The sequence below is a fragment of the Ricinus communis genome, chromosome 8 (assembly GCF_019578655.1).
Source record: "Ricinus communis isolate WT05 ecotype wild-type chromosome 8, ASM1957865v1, whole genome shotgun sequence".
In the NCBI taxonomy this organism is placed as follows: Eukaryota; Viridiplantae; Streptophyta; class Magnoliopsida; order Malpighiales; family Euphorbiaceae; genus Ricinus; species Ricinus communis.
Genome location: NC_063263.1, coordinates 26,953,338 through 26,961,654, shown reverse-complemented (window position 1 = coordinate 26,961,654; position 8,317 = coordinate 26,953,338).

Sequence of the window (8,317 nt, the reverse complement as noted above, 5' to 3'; positions counted from 1 at the left end):
CGTTGATGCTCTCTTCAATCTAAATTGTATAACTATTCTCGTTGTTTGTGTCATTAACCATGCAGCCTCTGTGTAAGCTGAAGTGGCATATAAAAAAAGAAAAAAATTTAAATAAGTGTTTATTGTGCTTCTTTCTTAGCTCTTTTCTCTTTTGGATTCAATTCTTTGAGCATCATCTACTTCAATTAAGGGTTAGTGAGTACTTTTTTTGATTTGGCATCCAGCTCCTGAAGCATCATTCTAAATAATTACATGATTTTTCAATATACTTTACACTTATGGTAAACAGGTTTTATGCAGCTGCATTGAGGGAATTTTTTTGTTTACCTGTAAACACTATGAGTGATTTGAGATATCCCTGTGAGGCAATGGTTCCTGGACTTTAATGCTAAATGTTATATAAGTTGTACTTTGAGATGGTATTATTATAGTTCTTCTTTGAAGGTGTATAATTTATTTAGCTACTTGAGTTTCATTCTTTATATGTTGAATAAGGTTAAGTTATGAACCTTAGCATGGATTTTGAAGGGTGATTGTTGCTTGTATATGTATTGAGTTATTGATTGCTTGAGGACAAGAAAAAGCTTAAGTGTGGGGTGATTTGATATGCATTGTGTTCCACATGTTTATATGCCCAATTACTTCCATTTTTATGCATAGTTATCTTGTTTATGCCAGAATCACCTGTGTTTCGATTCCTTTCATGTTTCAGGTGATCGTCAATGGACATTATCAGGACTCAAGGGAGATATGTGCGAATACGGGCCAGAATCCATCAAAATTGAGCAAAGGCTAGCATTTTAAGGTTGAGCCGTGTTGAACCATCGACATTTGACCCTCAAAGATGGCCTTTCGACACGGTTTTTGAGGCCACCACAGCCTCCATCACGGCCCGTGGTGGCTCAGCATAGGCGAGGGCACGGTCAGGGAGAAGAGGCTGATTTTTAGGACTCGAAGGTCCAACACAGGCTTAAGCACGGCTGTGCTGACCAGCATAGGCTTGAAGAAGAAGGGCGCACTTTGTGTTACTTATTAGCATGAGTAGCTAGAACTGTTGAACCCATTGGGGTTCCTATGTTATTGGATTGCATTTAATGTTTATGAGATTTTGATTATCAATGCTTGGTTTTTTCTTGCTTTCATTATTAATAAGAAATCGCATTATTCATGAGACGTTGTGAATTGTGATGTTTAGATTGCTTTATGTAATTGAGAAGTTCATTTAGTAATTAGAAATTTGAATAGCAAGAACTGGTTAATGATCACTTAGAGATAAGGGTAATTGACTAGACGGATTAAGAATTAACAACTCTTAATAGCAGTGGATTTAATCTTAAGGCTAACCTAAAATCAATCGTTAGGAAGAGATTCCATCGTTTAGGTTCTCAGGCTTAAGGATTTGATGTTCTCGAGAGGGAAATCGAATTCAATTTAGAATTCGCTCATAGGTAATCACAATTGGTAATCAATATGCAGTAAGACTATGTTTTCATCGGAGTTCCACTTCTCCCGAATCGATCGTAATTGGTCTGACCGCTCAAGGCTTATCTCTCTATTCCCCTTTCTGGTCTCCGGTCATTGCCGTCCAAAAAAGCCCTTTGGGTTCAGTTCCAAGAGAGATAATCTCTATCTTCACTAAAACCCAACTAGCTTAGGTCCTCTTAGGTTTGCTTTTTCCCTTGATTGTTTCATGAAATCTTTTCAGACTGTTTGATATTTAGTTAATCACTCAGCTTGCATCTAGTCATAGATTAGTTACTTCATCGATTTTGTTAAGGTTAGATAACATAAGACGCTACAGTAGTTCTAGGATCATCCTTTCCTGAGAATACGACCTTGATACTCACCATTAGTGCTAGTCTGCATCAATAGGTTCATTGCCTTAGATTGTAACTACAAAAAAAGCCTATCAGGGGTATATTTGTGATTATGAGAAACCAACCCCGTAGAAAGGTTATGTTTATGAATATGACAAAGCAACCCCACAAAAAGCGGTATATTAACGACTATGAGAAAAAAAACCCCGTTAAAGGGGTATAGTTTTTAATATGAGAAAACAACTCCATAAAAGGGGCTCGTAAAAGTGGTATATTTATGAGTATGAGAAAACAATCCCATAAGAGGGGTATATTTGTTAATATGAGAATACAATCCCATTAAAGTGGTCTTTTTGTTATTATAAAAAGGCAACCCCATAGCTGTGGTATATTTTCAAGAATGAGAAAATGACTTCAGAAATAGGGTATATTTATCAATATGAGAAATGAACCCCATAAGAAGGATATATTTTTGAATACGAGAAAACAATCCCATAAGAGGGGTATATATTTTAAAATCAGAAAACAACCCCGTAAGAGGGGTATATATTTCAAAATCAGAAAACAACTCTGGAAGATGGATATATTTGTGAGTATGAGAAAACAACCTAGTAAAAGAGATATATTTTTAATTATGAGAAAATAACCCCGTAAAAGGGGTATATTTACCAATATGAAAAAATAATTCCGTAAAAGGGAGGTATATTTTTTATTATGAGAAAACAACCCCGTAGGAAGGGTATAGTTATAAATATTTGAAAATAACAACCTGAGAGTGTATATCTTTTAGTATAAGAAAACAACCAGATAATAATGTTGTATTTATGAATATGAGAAAATAACATCGTGTGAGGATTATATTTGTGATTATGAGAAAGCAACCCCGTAGAAAGGGTATATTTATGAATATGACAAAACAACCACGCAAGAGGGGTATATTTACGAGTGTCAAAAAACAACCCCGTAAGAGAGATATATTTGTGCATATAAGAAAACAATCCCGTATGAGGGGTATAATTCTGAGTATGAGAAAACAACCTCGTAAAAGGGGTACATCTTTTAATATGAGAAAATAATCCCGTAAAGGGGCATATTTGTAAATGTTAGAAAAAAACCCCGTGACAAGGGCATATTTGTGAGTATGAGAAAACAACCGCGTAAAAGAGGTATATTTCTGAGTATGAAAAATCAACCCTATAAAAGGAGTATATTTTTTAATATGAGAAAAAAACCTCGTAAGAGATGTATATTTGTAAATACTAGAAAACAACGCTGTAAGAGGGTTATATTAGTGAGTATGAAAAAACAACATCGTAAAAAGGGCATATTTATAAATGTGAGAAAAAAAAAACCTGTAAGAGGGGTATATTTGTAAGCATGAGAAAACAACCTCGTAAAAAGAGTATATCTTTTAATATGACAACATAACCCCATAAGAGATGTATATTTATAAATATTAGAAAACAATGCCATAAGAGGGTTATATTAGTGAGTATGAGAAAATAACCCCATTAATGGGAGAAAACAACCCCATAAGAGATGTATATCTGTAAATATTAGAAAACAACGCCGTAAGAGGGGTATATTAGTGAGTATCAAAAAATAACCTCCTAAAAGGGCTATATTTCCGAGTATGAGAAAACAACCCCGAAAGAGGGATATATTTGTGAGTATTAGAAAACTACCCCTTAAAAGGAGTATAATTTTTAAGATGAGAAACTAACCCCATAAGAGTTGTATTTTTGTAAACATTAGAAAACACCATAAGAGGACAATTTTAGTGAGTATGAGAAAACAACCTCGTAAAAAGGGTACATTTATGAATATGAGGAAACAACCCCGTACAACGGGTATATTTGTGAGTATGAGAAAGCAACCCCGTAAAGAGGGTATATTTATGAATATGAGAAAGCAACCCCATAAGAGAGGTATATCTATGAGTATGAGAAAACAACTTTATAAAATGAGGTGTATTTTTTAATATGAGAAAACAACACCATCGAGGGGTATATTTATGATTTTGAGAAAACACCCCCGAAAATGGGGTACATCTTTTAATATTAAAAAATAATTCCGTAACAGGAGTATATTGTAAATATTAAAAAACAACTCTGTAACAGGGGTATATTTGTGAGTATCAGAAAACAGCCACGTAAAAGGGATATATTTGTGAGTGTGAGAAAATAACCCCTTAAGAGGGGTATATTTGTGAGTATGAGAAAACAACCTCGTAAAAAGGGTATATTTATGAATATAAAAAAATAACCCCGTAAAAGTGATAGATTTTTTAATATGAGAAAACAACCACGTAAGAGAAGGGTATTTATTATATAAGAAAACAATTCCGTAAAAGGGATACATTTTTTAATATGAGAAAGCAATCGTGTAAAAGGAGTATATTTATAAATATTATAAAATAACCCTGTAAAATGAGTACATTTGTGAGTGTCAGAAAACAACCTCATAAAAGGGTTATATTTATGAGTATAACAAAATAACCCATAAGAGGGGTATATTTATAAGTCTGAGAAAGCAACCCCGTCAAAGTGATTCATTTTTAATTTGAGAGAAAACCCCCCTAAAAGGGACATATTTGTAAATATTAAAAAATAACTCCAGAAGAGGGGTAAATTTATGAGTGTGAGAAAACAACCCTGTAGAAAGGGGTATATTTATGAATATGAGAAAATAACTCTGTAAGAGGGATATATTTGTGAATATGATGTGCATGAAAACAACCCCGTAAGGGGGGTATATTTGTGAGTTTGAGAAAATAACCCCATAAATAAGGTATTTTTATGAATATGAGAAACCAACTCCGTAGGAGGGATATATTTATGAGTATAAGAAAATAATCTCATAGACATACTCTTAAATATGAGAAAACAACCTCGTTAGAGGGGTATATTTATGATTCTGATAACACAACCTCATAAAAAGGGTACATCTTTTAATATGAGAAAAAAACCCCGTAAAAGGGGAATATTTGTAAATATTGGAAAACAACCCCATAACAAGGGTATATTTGTGAGTATGAGACAACAACCGCGTAAAAGGGGCATATTTCTAAGTATGAGAAAATAACCCTTTATAAGGTGTAAATTCTTTAATATGAGAACACAATCCCGTAAAAGATGTATATTTGTCAATATTAGAAAACAACGCCGTAAGAGGGGTATATGAGTGAGTATGAGAAAACAACATAGTAAAAAGGGTTATATTTATGAATATAAGAAACCAACCCTGTAAGAGGGGTATATTTATGAGTATGAGAAAACAATTCCGTAAAAGGAATATATTTTTTAATATGAGAAATCCACCCCGTAAGTGATATATATTTGTAAATATTAGAAAACAACGTCGTAAAAGGGGTATATTAGTGAGTATCAGAAAACAACCTCCTAAAAGGAGTATATTTCAGAGTATGAGAAAACAACCCCAAAAGAGATGTATATTTGTGAGTATTAGAAAATCGCCCCTTCAAAGGGGTACATTTTTTAAGATGAGAAAACAACTCCGTAAGAGGGGTATATTTGTGAGTTTGTGAAAACAACCTCGTAAAAAAGGTACATTTATGAATATGGGAAAACAACCCCGTATAAGTGGTATATTTGTGAGTATGAGAAAGCAACCCCCGTAAGAGGGGTATATCTATGAGTATGAGAACATAACCAAGTAAACGAGGTATATTTTTTAATATGAGAAAACAACACCATAAGAGGGGTATATTTATGATTTTGAGAAAACACCCCTGAAAATGATGTACATCTTTTAATATGAGAACACAAACCCGTAAAATAATTATATTTATGAATATTAGAGAACGACTCTGTAACAGGGGTATATTTGTGAGTATCAAAAAATGACCACGTAAAAAGAGTATATTTATGAGTGTGAGAAAACAACCCCATAAGAAGGGTATATTTGTGAGTATGAGAAAAGAACCTCGTAAAAGGGGCCTATTTTTTAATATGAGAAAATAACCCCCTGAGAGAGGGATATTTATAAATATGAGAATGCAACCACGTATGAGGGATATATTTATGAGTATGAGAAAATAACTCCATAAAAGGGGTATATTTGTGAACCTGGTAAGAGAGGGATAATTATGAATATGAGAAAGCAACCCAGTATGAGGGGTATATTTATGAGTATGAGAAAACAACTCCATAAGATGGGTATAGTTATAAGCATGAGAAAGCAATCCTATAGTAGGGGTATATTTTCAAATATTAGAGAGAACCCGTAAAATGGGTACATTTATAAGTATAAGAAAACAATCTCGTAAAAGAGGGTATATTTATGAGTATAACAAAACAACTCCATAAGAGGGGTATAGTTATAAGTATGAGAAAGCAACCCCATCAAAGCGATAAATTTTTAAATATGAGAAAAAAAACCCCCTAAGAGGGATATATTTGTAAGTCTGAGAAAATAACCCCGTAAATAAGGTATCTTTACGAAAATGAGAAACTAACTCCGTAAGAGAGGTATATTTATGATAAGAAAACAACCCCGTAAATGGAGTATATTTTAAAATATGAGAAAACAACCACGTAATAGGGGCATATTTGTAAATATTAGAAAACAACCCCATAATATGGATATGTTTTTTAATATGAGAGAACAACCCCGTAAAAGATGTATATTTGTCAATATTAGAAAACAACGCCGTAAGAGGGGTATATTAGTGAGTATGAGAAAACAACCTCGTAAAAAGGGTACATTTATGAATATGACAAAACAATCCCGTAAGATGGGTATATTTGGGAATATGATAAAATAACCCCGTAAAAGGGATTTATTTTTTAATATGAAAAACAACCCCATAAGAGATATATATTTGTAAATATTAGAAAACAACGCGATAAAAGGGGTATATTAGTGAGTATGAGAAAACAACCTAGTAAAATAGTTATATTTATGAATATGAGAAAACAACCCCATAAGAGGGGTATATTTATGAGTATGAGAAAACAATCCTGTCACAACCTTATCTGTGGGCCTGTGACCGGCACTACGGAATAGGTAGGCGTAAGGCTACCGAAACTCGTAGCAAGCCTGAATAATCAATATCTCAATTAAAATCTAATTTTATCCATTATAATAATATTTTATTATCAAAACTCAACCACACAAATACTACATATTTAAATTAGTCCGTTAGCGCAATTAGATAACACATGTTCAATTGGTTTTATATGCCAAAAGTAAATAAAAATTTTAGAATTACTACTACGGAGAATCTAGATTTTTAATAATCTGATAATTTCAATTACATTAAGCCCGAAGAAGGAGGAAGTCGGGCTGCCAAGGAGAAGAGTTGTGGAAGACCTAGTTGAACCTGAAATATTAAATTGAGATTGTCAGTCTCGAGAGTGAGTTAAAATCATATAGTCTGAATTAAAAGCAGTCATATATATATATATATAATTATTTAGATAACATAGAATATCACAAAATAATAAATACGTGTCCTATCATAATTTTTTTTAAATGCAATTTTAACATATCCCGGACGAGTACTTCAGCAGAACCCTAAACCCCTATTTCTAGCAGCCTTTTGGCTCTCTTATTCAAATACAGCCGGCACCTAGAGAGCAACGCTCAACCAGGGACCTTTCTCTGGCAAATCAAAATCCTATTGGCCTAGAGAGTTGTGCTAGACTAGGGCACATCACCGAATATTTTTCTATTACCTGACTCTGATCTTCACCGATGTGCACGCGGTCCTGATGTAGCCCATCAGGTGGCATGTTCTACCATTGCTTCATCCCGAGCCACAATACATATTTAGCATCAATAAAAATTAAAGTAACATTATATACAAAAATTTATAATGTTATTCGATCTGACAATAAATACTAAAATTAAGTAACGCCAGTATAATGAACATAAATTAATGATGCAATGTTAATAATAATCATAATAATGATAAAAATATTAATAGTAAATGTAATGACAATAACTAATAGTAGTAGTAATATAATAATAATAATAATAATATTGAAAAGAACAAAAAGAAATATAGTAATACTAATACTACTATTGGTAATAACAATATTTATTAAATAAATAGAATTTCCATTTAATTTCGGATGATGACAAGTGCAATAGATTATATAATTTAACTCACAGATCTGTCGAATTTTTGCTAATTGCTCCTACACCTTGGATGGAGCTGGTTGAACCGATGGATTATCTATTCACGAAAATAATTAAGATAATTAAGTTAATAAAATATTTTATAATTTATCATAGGCCTAGACTCCTAGATTAGGCTGCCTAGAGAAACCTATATGATCTCAACTTTAGAATTCTATCAAAAATTTGGCAGAACCTCTCCTAAAATACAGACGTTTAGCCCTCGTAAAATGGGTCCAAAATCTACAAAAAATGTTTTAAATATTCATCACATACTTATTAGGAGTCCGATCACCCATAACTGCATTATTTTTTTGACTCCGCAACACACCTCATACCACAATTAACAATAGACA